Raw genomic sequence first — 14,521 nt, 5'->3', positions numbered from 1 at the left:
AATAAACCCACAAAAAACAATAAATCCCTTGCATTTCCGCCCGACCATTTTCCATCAGTTGATGAGAAAATAATTTGCATTCAAAAATTCTCAAAGGAGTGAAAGCTTTTTGGTGAAATTCTAATGGCTGGGGGTGCAAGGTGTTTGTGTGTGTGTGTGTGTGTGTGTGTGTGTGCGCATAACTTTCTTTCAAGGTTTCTGTGAGCAGCCTTTCATTCATTCTACGCATAATCTCTCTTGTAGTCTTTATTCTCCAGCCTTTCCTGAAAACCCCATGGGATCCTCAGCAGGACTCTCCTATAAAAGGGGGGAAGTGGAGTGGCTGCCTCCTGTGCACCTGACAGCTATTCATCGTTATGTTGTGAAGTTAAGAATTGTTTTACTTTTAATTATAGTAAATCAATATAGAAAGTGTGTTTTTTAAAGTAAAAGGGAGAACTTAAAAATAAACTCAGCAAGCACGCTGATCTCGGGCATCCAGTATCCAGCTTCCTTGACTTCTCGTGCTTCAGCTAAAGCTCAGGTTGAAGATGCCATGAGGTAACTCCTCTGATGGGGCTTTTTCAGTTGAGGAATTACAGGCTCCAAAGCACTGGAGAAATATCTAATGGAAAGAAAATACAACCACCCAATCTCGCAACAATCTCTTCAGCTCTCAGCCTGCACTCCACAAAATTTCTGAGGGAATTTCAAAGAAAATCTGAGTACCCTGAGATTAAGAAAGAGAAGGAGAAGCCACTTTTTGTAGTAGGAAAAAATATTTTCAGAACTTGAAATGACAGGTTTTGGCACAGTGCTAATCAGAAGTGAGATCCAGTTTGGTCATCTGTCCTCTTGGCTACAGCTTTTGAACAAGGAGAAAATGATACTGGAAGGCTGATTGTATTTGATCATCATGAATCTTTGATCATTGTGAATCTAACCGCTTAACATTTTAATTTCTGGTCTTCTGGAACCCTTGTGAAACAGTTTATTGGCATACTTTCTACATTTGATACCTTCCCAGGTATCATCTGTCTGTTCTGGGTATCATCTTCCTGTCTTGGTTCTAGCCCAGAATCATAGCATCCTTGGTCCACTCTCCTTGGATCTAATCCTTCCAGGTCTTGACCCTTCTCTCTAAATTTAATCCTATAATGTCCACTCACTCAATCTCTGGCAGTATGCCACACTCAAGTAACTTTAATCCTTATTTCCATTTTTTCCAAAAAGTTTGGATCCTGTGCAGCACATGCTTACACATTCTAAAGTATATTTGGTTCCTATAAATCAATACAAGGATGGTGGGAGGATGGGATACATTTGTATGCAGTGATTCTCTCACAGACATATGCCAAAGAAGCATATTATCTCTCTGCTTGGCTTTCAGAGTTTCTGTGAAAATGTATTTCCTGGGTTTCATTCTTATTTTTATGAAAATTTCTTTTGCTTTCCTGTTCTTTGGAGTCCTTCTTCTTCTGATAGGTCTTTAGTCTTCATTTCTAATATTTGTGCTTGTCTTGTTGCTAGTTATGGCTGGATGTCTTTTCATTAGAGAAATCTTAACTTATCCAACATCAAGCTATAGGTCTGCATTGCTGCCGTCCTCAGTGTCTCTCAAGGAGGGAGTGGGTACATCATTTTGTTTTGATGGGTTTTGACATACTGAAAATATCAGGTTTCATGAGTGGAGAAAAAAGTCTGAAAGGTTGGTGCTATCACTTGAAGGCTTATAAACAAATTAGAGCGTTGGATCAGAACTCTCAGTCATTATGGTGAAGGTCTTAATTTGCATAATTTATTCAAAGCATTCAATTTCTTTCTCAAAAGGTTTGGATTTTTCAAGTGAGTACACGAGCTATAAATTCTTGTCATAGTAGGCCTTCACTTTCAAGCCAAAATTCTTCAATGGGCTCTCAATATGACTGCTGTTAACTTTTACTGCTTCTGAAAATATTAGGATACTAAATGCATCATTTATGAAAACATTATGATTATTTATAATGATGTTGATGGTGCTGTTATAAAACTTAGCTTGAAATATATTTACTTCCGTTTCACTACAAATTCCTTAAAGATTTTATAAATACTGAATTTTGTTCCCTGGCTTGGCAGGCCTCTTAATTATGGAACAGAATGAAATACTTTTTGTACAGCGTGACATCTTGCTTCTTTAGTTGTTGTCCAGCAGAACACATATTCCAGTAAGATTGAATTAGTTGGTACGATGGTAAAATAGCATTCTGTTTGTAAAGAAAGAGGGTTTTCCCGTCCTACAGTAGTTTGTTTTAAATGGAAATGTGTTGTTTTAAGAAGGCAGCCTTTATTTCAGATTCTCAGGGTGTGATGAGGGAGAACTCAGAATTTTCCTTAATTACAAACTTGTACTGCAAGAAGGTGTCAATAGTGCTGCATGCTTCAAACAGTTGCCTGCTTTGAATACACTAAATAATCTCAAACATTTTAAAATGACTTTTTTTTGACACAGTACGATCAAAAAATTGTAGACTTGTAGAGTTGGAAGGGACTCAAGGGTTAATTATTGAGCTTGTTCAACACACTGACCCATGTCTCGTTGGACAGATAGTACAGATATTAAGCTATTCTTAAGAACCCCATAAAGTTTAACACATGAATCTGATGAAATGGACTGTGGTGCACAAAAAACTGCATCTGCCTTTCTTTCTTTTCTGTGGATCTAACTTGTCCTTTAATGTGTGTAAACACCAAGGAAAAATTCATACCCACTGCCTTGTGGGACACCTTTAGGAGAAGAAAGGGGCAAGGAATAAACCCTACACAAATCTGGAGTGGAGTTCCTAAGATAGTTGCATGGTGCCTTGTATGCTCCCTTCTGGCAACTCCTGCAGTTAGGCTGATGCCAAACCTACTGCTCTCCTTTCCTCTGGTCCACATCAGCAAGGCTGTCATCTGGGCATCTCCACACATCCTGCCCAAGCCTATGGCCCAACATGGATGGATCAAGCTCATTTTCTGCTGTTCCAGAGGTAAGACGCAGACCAATGGATTCAAATTGCAAGAAAGGAGATTCTGAATAAACATCAGGAAGAAGCTGTGATGGTGAAAGCTGCTTGGTACAGACTTTCATCATCATCATTTATTAAATTTGTTAGTCGCTTTATCATCTCCAAGGCAACCTAAAGTGACTCACAACCTACCTACCAAGCAAGCAAGCAAGCAAGCAAACAAACAAACAAACTACATTGGAAGTGAGTGGACTCTGCTTCGCCGGAGGTTTTTCAACAGAGATTGGATGGCCATCTGCCAGGGATTCTTCAGCTGTAATACCTGACTTGCAGGAGTGTTGAACTAGATAACCTTGGGATCTCCTTTAACTCTACATTTCTAAGTCTGTAATTAAGAGTTTTCAGAACAATATTTGTTCATTTTTTGTTTTAATTGTGTGTGTGTGCATATGCATCAGATAGAGAGGCAGACAAATTTTCTCATTATGCTGTGCCCTCCCTGCTCTACACCATTGAAAGAAAATAATAAAAACACACAAACACTCTGATCAAATCATACTCAGATGTACATACAAACAAATGTTAGGTTGCAGTACCATTCATCAAATCCTATAACAGGGAAGAAAAAAGAAATAAAAGATTATTGTTCCATATCACCAGTACAGTGCAGGATTACATGATGGTTGCAGGTTGTTGATGTAGTAGTTGTTCTTAATGCCTGTTAAAACTGAATTGCTTTCCCCTTGATTTCCTTATATTCAATTTAATCATTTATATATCTGTACAATGTATTCCATAAATCTGAATAAAAATTTGTCAAAGTTTCCCATTTTTAGAGGTCAGTGAAGCTGTCTGCTTAATGGAGTGTCCTAGAATAATCTATTTCAATTTTATCTCTTCCTCTCTTTGGTAAATAGTCTTATTTGGATTAATATCATGATTGTATTGTAAACTACATAATAAATAGATATAGCAATTTGTCTTAGTATGTATTAATAGAAGAAAAAGTGTATTAAGGGAAAAACACGCTGTAAATTACATTTGTCACCCTTAAGCAATCAGCAAGCACAAGAGTCCTTGCTCCAAAAGCTATTATTCACTCCTAATAGACTTGCTGTTTACCACGGTGTCCTGAACTACTACATCTTGTAAAAGAAAGCTATTGAGAGAAGCTATAGTGTCTGAGTCCTTGGTTATGTGGATTCCTAGATAAATTTTGATTCTGATTATCACAGTAATTCCATTAGAGGATCAATGACTATTCTCTTTCAAGTGTCGCATATGGTGTTTTTATAAACAAGCCCCTGCTGCATAGCGGAAGCCTACCAGAATAGTACTGGCATTTGCTGCTATAGAATCCCAAATAACTCATTGTGTAGGAAGTAACAATGTCAGTAAGTCTCCTCTGGAGTAAATTTAACCTGCCAAACAACCATTGCAGCATCTGTGGAACTTTACACCCCACAGATCTGATGAATGAGAGGTATAGGAATTGCTGCTGTAGAAGAGGAAGCCTACCACTACAACAAAGCTGCTAGTAAACACAGACAGGTTCTGGGATGGTGAATTGAGGTGCTGAGGGCTAGGCAGTATGGAAATTGCCTCTGTTGGCTCATAAGCCATGGGAAGGAAAAAGAAGGAAGCTGTTACTGGTCAGCTAAGGGGTTTCCTTTCCATGGGTGAGGGCAGAAGTGCCGTGGACAGGTGGACTGGGAGATCCAGGAGACATGAAGGACAGGTGGATTTTTCAAGCTATTTCTCTGCATTCTACCCAATGATAGGCAAAGATTCTCAGGTATAGCAGAAAGACAGAGAAGGGAATTCAGCCTCTTCTCCCAAGGCAAGAAAGGAGCAACTGGACTAAGCTCTGATAGACAGGAAAGTGACAACTGATGTCTGACAAATAAGCAGCTACTGAAGTTGACTGTGTTTCATTCAAGAAGTTCATTAACACAGTAATGCGGAATTACAAGAAACCAAAAATGGTATATTGAAGTAGTGAACGTTAATTTGCGTGATGATATTGAAACACGGAAACTAAATCAAATAACGTAAGATTTAATAATATTAGATTAATCCATCATTCTGAAACTTTTTCTTTTTCTTTTCTTAGGCTGATGTGCTGTGCTGGGGGTGAATGGTGCAGAGATTGCACTCAAGCCAGCTCAAAACAACTACACTGGCCTCCACCCACAAAAGGAACCTGGTGTAATTCCTATGGCAGAAACCTTCCCATTCTGTCTGCAGAAAATGCAGGCAGGCAAAAGTACCATTGGTGGGATTCCCACCTATGGTAGCCCTTGTTCCTTGTTCAGGAGCAAGGAAGAGGCTAAGCTGCCCTGGGATCCAGTGAGTGCTTGACAATCTGGGCCAGGCTGCCATAGCATGAAGAAGGGGTTGGCCTACCTTGTGCTCTGGCTGGCACTGAACACAGTAGTGCTGCAGATGCAGCAGCAGTGGCAGACTTGGGGTCTCAGATTTCAGCAGCGCACTCTGTGACACTAAAATTTGGTGAGGTCTGGCTCTCGTGTTCTGTCCTACATCATTGTTGCAGCACCCCCTTTGGTGCTGGTGCCCAATGCAGCCAAACCAGTTGTGCTACCCTAAAATTGCCTCTGGCAGCAGTAGCTATGTGACTCTGTCATGTACAACTGCTGCCAGGCCTATGTTAGTATTGTTCTACTATTTACTATGGTGCCATATTAAGTGAACCACATTGGTCAAGCGGAAAGGAGCTTCAAGACATCACCCCCCCCTCCCCGTACTAAATGTGTACAAAAGAAAACGTTTATTTTGAAGCTGGGATAATTATGTGAATGGGTGCATATCATGAAATGTTTATACATTATTATTGCATTTCCATGCAAAGTTTGATACTGTTAACAGGAAGTGCCATATTGAGTCAGGAATGTTGGCTTAACGACACTGTCAGAAGTACAAAATCCTATGTGTATCTTGCTTAAGACAGAGCATGCAACCCTGGAAGAAAATCTCTTAAATTGAAAACCACGAAATGTTAAAATCATGACCCTATTTTAAAAACCGAAGGGATAAAAGATATGACATGGTATCTTCTGTTTAATTTTTCATTGTACTACAGGATGGTTGCCAAACATTTTCATATTTTTTTTCAATAAAGAGAAATGAAATATGCGCTTCCTACTCTAATTGCATTCCTCTCCTCTCAAGGGAAAAAAGTATTGCTGCTCAAATCAATCTTTACTTTCAGCCGTTGCTACTGACACCTGAAACTATGTTGTAATAGTCTCATCCATTCCTGATTTAAGTGATAAATGCATTTATTGCACACACTGACAAATGCTTTCATATATAAGCATGCTTTCAGCTCCCAACATTTCTGACTAAAGTCTTTAATATTGTTCAAGTGACAGAAACTTATCGTTTCCTCCCCCCCCCCAAGCACTTCACTTTATTAATGAAAGAAATCTTTTCAGTATTTTTTCTAAAAGATATTCACTTCAATTTTCTGTAAGGCTGAACACGGGTAGCATATTGCATATTTATTCTTATTTGAGTTTTAAATGGTAAAGCAAGAGTATAAGAATTGCCAATAAATATCAATTCTAAAGGGAGCATCAGTTTTGGTACTAAAAATAGAAACTAAGGGTAAAATCCTCAATAATTGAAATCAATAGGATAACAAAATATCATAGATATACGGGCTGATATATTTATATTAACAAAAATATTACACACACCTGGGAAGGCATTTTCTTGCTGTTTTTATAGGAGCAAACAGGTTGTCACCACCCTCCTCCTTGACCTAACGGTGTCTGATTCAAGATGCTAATGACTCACTAATATCAAATCAAAGGAAGCATCAGTTATTCTTTAAAAATCAATTTAATTTGCAATTTAAAAATAAAGTGTTGATGTCAAGATCTTCAAGGAGAGCAGGAGATCAAGGGCAAAGTGTCACATAAACTATGATATTCGTCTGAAAGATTATGATGAAATCAAACACAGAATAAATCAAATTAGGGAATAACAATGGTATTGAAGACAAAATGCAATTAATTATTATGTATAAGTACATAAAAAAATCTTGCTCAATCAGACATCTAATCAAGTATTCTGTTTTAAAAAGTGGCTAGCCAGATGCTTCTGGGAAGCTCATAAAGGCAGCTTGTCTTAAGCATTTGATATTCAGTGCCTGAAAGATGACATTTATTTATGATAACATTTATATCCTGCCTTTTCCCCAAGGACTTCAAGGTGGTATAAATGTTCCCCCCGCATCTGTCCACACAACAACCTGGTGAGATAGGGACATAACTTGCTTGCTTAACCTAAGGTCATGCACTAAAATGTATGATTGAGTGCATGCCTTCCAACATTCCTCAGAGAGAGACATTTCTCACTCTTCCACACCTAACCTTCCTTGACACCCCATTTTTGTCCCAACCCCACCCACCTGTAGAGCATTTCCACCACTGCTACACCAATGGGACACAGCATACACAACCTCCATGATCCTGAGAAAACCCCTTAATCTCAATTTTATTATTTGGTAAATTTACAAAAAAGAAAAACACACAGCGATAAATAAATTTTAGAAAGGGGCAAGGTTAGAAGCAGACGCACAAAGCATTTTTTAAATAAAAAAACAAGACCATTTCAACTACATTGGCTCCCAGTATGTTTCAGAACACAATTCAAAGTGTTAATACTGACCTTTAAAGCCCTAAACAGAGAACAAAAGCCTGTCCTGCAACTACTGCAGAAGAAATCTGTAAACACAATGGAATGAACTTTACACCCATTACCCAGAAAAGTTGTGTAAGTTTGGAGGTTGGTGTGAATTTTGTGTATTTGTTTGTTATTGATTATTTTTTTCCAAGGCACATTGACATATTCCTGTTGCCTGACATAAGCTGCCACAACATTGTTATTCAACTGTTTGCTTCTGTATAACAGATGTACTTGTGGCTGACAGGGCAACCCAAATTTGCAGCTGTAGAATTCCAGACATCTTAAAAATTATGCCATATTATCACTAGCCCTCACAACCCTCAGTGCACAAGACGAACCAATAAAGACAACAATGAAAATCTTGAGACAGAATGACCCACATATTGGTCTTTTATACTACAGGTTGATATCAGTGACAGTTACACCTGTTTTTTGATCCCACTAGTTTAACAAACTTGCAACAACATATCTCCTGTCTGATGATAACATTTCATAAATGTGAAGTCAGTTCTAACCCATGAAAGTTCATGCATTATAAAATGGTTAGCCATTATTGGTAAGCTGTGTGTCTGTATGCTTTCACATTTCCTGGAAAAAAATCACTACAGAAATAAACTGAATTTATTTCTTGGAACATACCCTAGTTTTTTGTGTACTGTTCATTAGAAGTGATTCAGAGTGAAGTTTCTGACATTATCCTGTCCTCATACCAAATCAATATACAGTGGACCCTCTAGTTACGTACCGCTCTGGATATGTAACTTTCAGGTTACGAACACTGAGAATACTGACATATACTTCCAGGTTCCACCCAGCGCGCATGAGCAGAAACGCTCTGCACGCTACATGCATGTGCAGAAGCACTCAATCGTGCCACGTATGTGCACAGAAGCAGCGCCTCTGCCTACGGACTTTTCAGGTTGTGGACGGACCCCCCGAACAAATTTTATTCGTATCCGGAGGGTCTACTGTACTGGGAGATATATTTTTTTTGGCTCAAAGTGACTTCCATGCAGACAACTTAAACTTCAAAAATGTGGTTATGAAATTTTGATATCATTACTGGGAGATTGATTTTATTATTATTTATGTACTCATTAATGCTGCAGTTTCTAAGTGGTGTTCAATAGGGATAGACTATACACTCACCTGTGTCATAGGAGTAGTTTAAATTTCAAATAATAGATGTTATAGTTTGCCACTCTTGACAAATTTAAATGTAAGAAAATGCATTACAATTCTTATGAGCGAACGCAAACGCCATTGGGATCTTGGAGAGAGATTTATGCTAACAGATTGTTCCCATTGAACCCATGTGAATTTTGCCTTCTGGCATGGCTATCTCTATGGAGGAAAACAATGTTTTGGAGCCAGAGCACAAAATATGGTGCAGTTCATATTAAGATACATTTAAGGTTCTTACACTAGTATTTAATGTCCTAAATGACTTAGGTCTCAAATATCTGGAAAATCGATGTTTTCCTTTCCTACAGACCTTCTCAGGCGATCGGATGGGCCCCTTGGTAGATCTGCTGTCCCCAGAAGCACAGAGTGGGTGGAAGTTCAGGAAATGGCATTCTCTTTAGCACCCTCTTCTACGCTATGGAATTCCCTCCCCAAAGAGGAACATTTGTTGTATGTGGAAGATGTACCACTTTGCCATGGTTTTCGTCACTTGAATTGTATATTTTTAATAGCCTCCCTGTTCTTTTGCTTGTAATTTGTTTTGACTGTTGTACTTTCATTTGTTGTGACCTGCATTTGTTGGGACCCTAGGGTGTAGGGCAGATAATAAGTCAAAATAACAACAGCAACATACGTTTTATGTGTAAGTGGAGTATGATTTATCTAGAAATGAAGTAGAGAAACGTGTATTCAAAGAACATTTAGATTATGTTCCAACGTCTAGTTTGATAAGTTTACTGATTATAGGAACTTTAAAGCCCCCATCAGAAGAACTGAATGAACATGAAAGTGAGGAGCATTGCCCTACCAACCGCCCCCCCCTGAACATGTGCATGTAGCAGACATGTCTGCAGCAATCTGGGTCTGTATACACAAATGCCAGGTGGCAGGGCCAATTCATGTGGTCCCACCCTGGATGGGCTGTTTCATTGTGAAAGTGGTTCTACTGACAGAAGCATATGTCTTCTAATTTTCTTGGCCAAAACTCACAGTGAAAATGCCAGGCACAGTTTATGTTGGAGTCATCTGTGTGCCTTGTGACCGTGGCCAGGTAAGACTGACAATTAGCTGTAAGTTCTTGCTACACAAAACACACACACACACACACACACACACACACACTTTACTGCTTGCAACATTGCTATTATTCTCCACACATAGCACAAATCTGGAGCTAGCATCAGCTGTGGGAAGGCATCCCTGCCCTCACTTTCTATTTTTTAAAAACTACGTACAGTAAATTATGTAATTTAGTCTTCTAGAAAGTATGTCTCATAATTGATCTAACTAATGTTTATAAAATACTTTGATACTCAGCAATTAGTAATACAAAAGCTAGGTACTAAACCAAGCAGAAAGAGAGCAGCAGCCTCATCAGAAGAGTCAACAATCCTACCCAGGCTGTTGCCTCTCAGCCCCATGTTAAAGACCAACCAGAGTTCACATTATTTCACTCTCTGGGAGTATCGTAAAATGATCATTTTTTGCTTGAGTAGTTTTCTGTTGGTTTAAAATTCCCTCACATCAGATTAGGACATGAAAATAACCTTATAATTACCCCATCATTTTCAATAAAATATTTTTAATTACTGAAGTTGAAGAGTGCCTCTTTCCAGTTAAGCAGGGAGAACATTTTCTTCTATCCCTACTGCTATGAATACAGTAAACAATTTGGCAGCTTGTGCCAATTAAAACCCCATAGACCTTTGGAACATACGGCCCAATTAAAATATTTTTAACTACATTAAAAATAAGTGCAAATTTAAACTCTTGATCTAATGTTCAGGTCTCTAATAGTGTATCTGAACCTTGTAAATCTTGTAAATTTAATTAGACAGTGTTAAGTTCTTTTTAGCTGAAGTTACAGATGTTTCACACTGGGAAAATCAGCAAGCCCCAGGGTTTGTTTGGTCTAAAGTAGTGTCAAATTTTCTTGGATAATTTAATGGCTAATAACTCTAATTTTTGCTTATAAACTAAGAGATGATAAATAATGATAGCACTAAAACCATAAAATTAACCCTGTAGGCTTACATTCTTTTTTCCCTAGTAACCATTCAGAAAATTAATTTCTCATACATTTAAGGTTTTTTGTTGCCAATAGTCCTTGAGATATATTACAGCAAGACAGAAAAGACAAAACAGAGGTGGGGGGAATGCATAACTGAGAAAGAATTATACAACAAAAATAGCTGTGAATACCTTTACTCTGTTGTGCTCATTATCTAGCCACTGATTGTATCCCTGGCACTATGTGCAATTTATAGACTGTGACAGATACATATTTTAACAGTTTTTGAAACTTGTTCCTTAAAGAATTGACTCTCAGTGTAGATAGCAAAGGTTTTTTATTAAGATGGACCTTTTATCACTTGGGGGGGGGTAGATATATTTAGTATTAATAGACTGAAAGTAAAAAGAAAAAAGAAAAACAACTTTCTAATAGATAAAAACAGAATTAAGATGTACAATGTACTGTTTTAAAACAAGACACTTCCTCGTACCTTAACTCACATTTCCTCTTTCCCCGTAGCTCCTTTCTAATAGAATATATACTATCAAGGTCCCTTGTGCCAACTTTCTTATTCATGCAGCCTGTTTCAGGCAGTTCAGAGACTGTAACAGTGGTAGAGCACATGCGGTGCATGCAGAAAATTCCAGGTTCATTTGTGTGTCTGCCTTGAAACTAGAGAGAGTGACTTCCAGACAGTGTAGACAGTATTGAGCTAGCTATACCAGTGGTCTGACTCAGTATAAGACAGCTTCCTGTGTGCTTTGCTGGAACAACTTTTGCTACTACACAGTTAGGCTTCCTTACTCCAGTAATAACAACCTTAATTTTAGATTTTACCTTAAATGTAAATGCTATTTAGAAAGCATGCGTTCAAACATTGTAGGAACTTAACGTACATTTAGCTGAACACACATAGGTTTATGAATTTTCATGTAATGAGTGGGTTTTCCTGTCAAGGACAGTGATGATGTGGATGGTGCCAACACATGTGTTTTCCACCCTCTTCAGTCCATTCTTTAAATGGGCATAGCTAACCTCTGAAGGGGATTTCTCCCTCTCATATACATTTCTTTCTTATATCGCTTTATACTTCTATGTTCTGGTGCATTGCTTTTAAACCTGAGGGAGCTTCTACTGCTTTAAATTATAGGCATTTAATATTAGCTCTAAGTTTGTTTTTGTTTTAGAAGATAGTGTACTGTTTAAACCAAAAGTACTTATACATAGCAACTTGCAAGAAAAAGTGAAGTAAATGGTAGCAATTTGACCGCATCTGATCGCTAGAATCATCCCAGTCACAACCATTCCTTTAAAATAAATTTTGCCAAGCATATACCTTCATTTCAATTGCCTAGCATGAGATTTTATTTTTCACATAGCAAGCCTACACTGAAAATACTTATATTTATAAACTAAATTAAGCTTCAATATTTCCTGTAGCAGTAACACATGATATTTTCCCTTTCTGAGTGTAGTATTGGAAATCATTGGCTATGTAAATTACATACTATTCAAATCTATCCCACTTTGCAGCATCTGAAATACTTTTATCTCCTAGGATATTAAAGGTTGTTATTGCTCCCATGAGCAGATGGATGATGATTCTTAAATATACCATTCTTAAATGGTAAATGGCAAAGCTATCTTAACAACTGGTGAATATTTTCATCAAGGCTAATGCAGATATAATCACCACGTACAAATCAGAATATGTCTAAACCAGATTAAGACTGCAACCAAAATACACTTGCAAGGAAGTAAGCCTTACTGAATACAGAGGGACTTATTTTTGTGTAATTTGTTATTAATAATACATTGGCTATCCACCCTTTAAAGAACATGCATACAGTTGGAATACTTTTTCTTACAGAAAATGATGTAAATGCTGTCATTAGTCCCAGTTTCCTAGATAAAAGGTTAATCAGAGCAGAGGAGTAATAGTGTTCTGGTAGTAGAGGAGGCTAAGGAAGAGGAGAACTTTGACATGGGCCTTTGTCTTTCTGCTTATTATTAATATGCCTACATTACTACAAAAGAAGAAAAGAAAGCTTTACAGTTACCACCCCTACCCCATAATCCTTTGCCTCAGTTTAAAGCTTCAGCTAGCATTTAATCAACAACTATTTGTACATTGAGCATGTTTGTGCTCAAAGATGGAAATGGGGGTGGGGAAAAAAGAGCATCAGAAGACACAAACTGAAAGGGGGGGGGAAGCAGGGCCCATCTTTTATTTGGTACATGCAGGGCTTTTCTTGTGACAGTACTCACTGGTATGAAGCTCTGGCAGACCTTTCTCCTGCTGCCCATGGCAGCCATTTTGTGCAGGGGCCCATGAGACTAATCAATGTATTAGGGCTGGTAAAGTAAAGGTAAAGGAATCCCTGACCATTAGGTCCAGTCGTGACCAACTCTGGGGTTGCGGCACTCATCTCGCTTTATTAGCCAAGGGAGCCGGCGTACAGCTTCTGGCTCATGTGGCCAGCCAGCATGACTAAGCCGCTTCTGGCAAACCAGAGGAGCACACGGAAAAACTGTGTACCTTCCTGCCGGAGCAGTACTTATTTATCTACTTGCACTTTGACGTGCTTTCGAACTGCTAGGTTGGCAGGAGCAGGGACCGAGCAAGGGGAGCTCACTCCGTCGTGGGGATTCGAACCGCTGACCTTCTGATCGGCAAGTCCTAGGCTCTGTGGTTTAACCCACAGTGCCACCCGCGTCCCTCTATTAGGGCTGGTACCTCATTATTAAAAGGAAAAGGAAAGGCACTAATTCAGTTGTACATTTATCCCAGGTAATTTAGTCTCTTCCATCATTACTCTTGTACAATCTGTGTCAGAACACCTTCTTTGCCTGGTCTTTGCATAAAGCAGAACAATATGGTGAATTAAGCCAATTCAGACTGCATATGGGTGACACCATTTTTATGCTTCCCAGCATTAAAGACAAAAGTAGATGTGACAAAATTGCCTTTTAAAATTCCTATATCCCTTATCCAGAGTAGTAGTACACAAACTTGCTTATTTCACTTGAGGGGTTTTTTCCAACAGACTCCTCTGCAATCAACTCTGTGAATGAGTTAGTTTTTGTCTAACAAGATCCATTGGGATATTAGGAATAAAGTAATTTATATTTTCCTACACAGTGTTTACATGCTCATTATTTCACTCTGCTTTCTGTACAGTTGTCTTTTTTTTTTGTTTGCTTCTTCTCATTAACAAAGAAGTAGGAGTTTTAGTCAGCATAAATCTTACTAAAGACAATTATGTATATTGCCCACAGAAATAACTTGATTCATATTACTTCATACATAATACAATTTGGCAATCAAAACATCCAGATCTTGATGTTTTATGCTATATCAGTTAAATGATCCCCCCTCTTATAGACAGAAACACTGTAAAGTGAATTCATAGAGACTAATATGCATGCCTTCTTCAACTTATTGAATATGTTTTCTGAAAATGAAGCTACTACATAACAGATGTCTCAGTTCCTATTATTTATGTTGGTGTAGTAATTACAGCTAAAACTATGTGCTAAAGTCCAGGGAACACTTGGCTTGGGTGCTGCTTAATATGTGTGCATTGTAGTGCCTAGGAGGGCCATGTACAGGAAATTGACTTACAAATTTCTGGCCACAAGG

The 14,521-nt window shown here is 38.2% G+C and overlaps 1 protein-coding gene across 25 annotated transcripts in view; it reads right to left on the bottom strand.

Moving 5' to 3' along the window:
- TENM3 (teneurin transmembrane protein 3) overlaps positions 1–14,521 on the bottom strand; it is a 1,268,022-nt gene that overhangs the window by 1,081,615 nt on the left and 171,886 nt on the right. The window lies entirely within an intron of this gene.

Source organism: Podarcis liolepis, assembly GCF_965112155.1.
Source record: "Podarcis liolepis genome assembly, chromosome: 9".
Lineage (NCBI taxonomy): Eukaryota > Metazoa > Chordata > Lepidosauria > Squamata > Lacertidae > Podarcis > Podarcis liolepis.
This window is presented reverse-complemented; position numbering and strand designations above follow the sequence as displayed.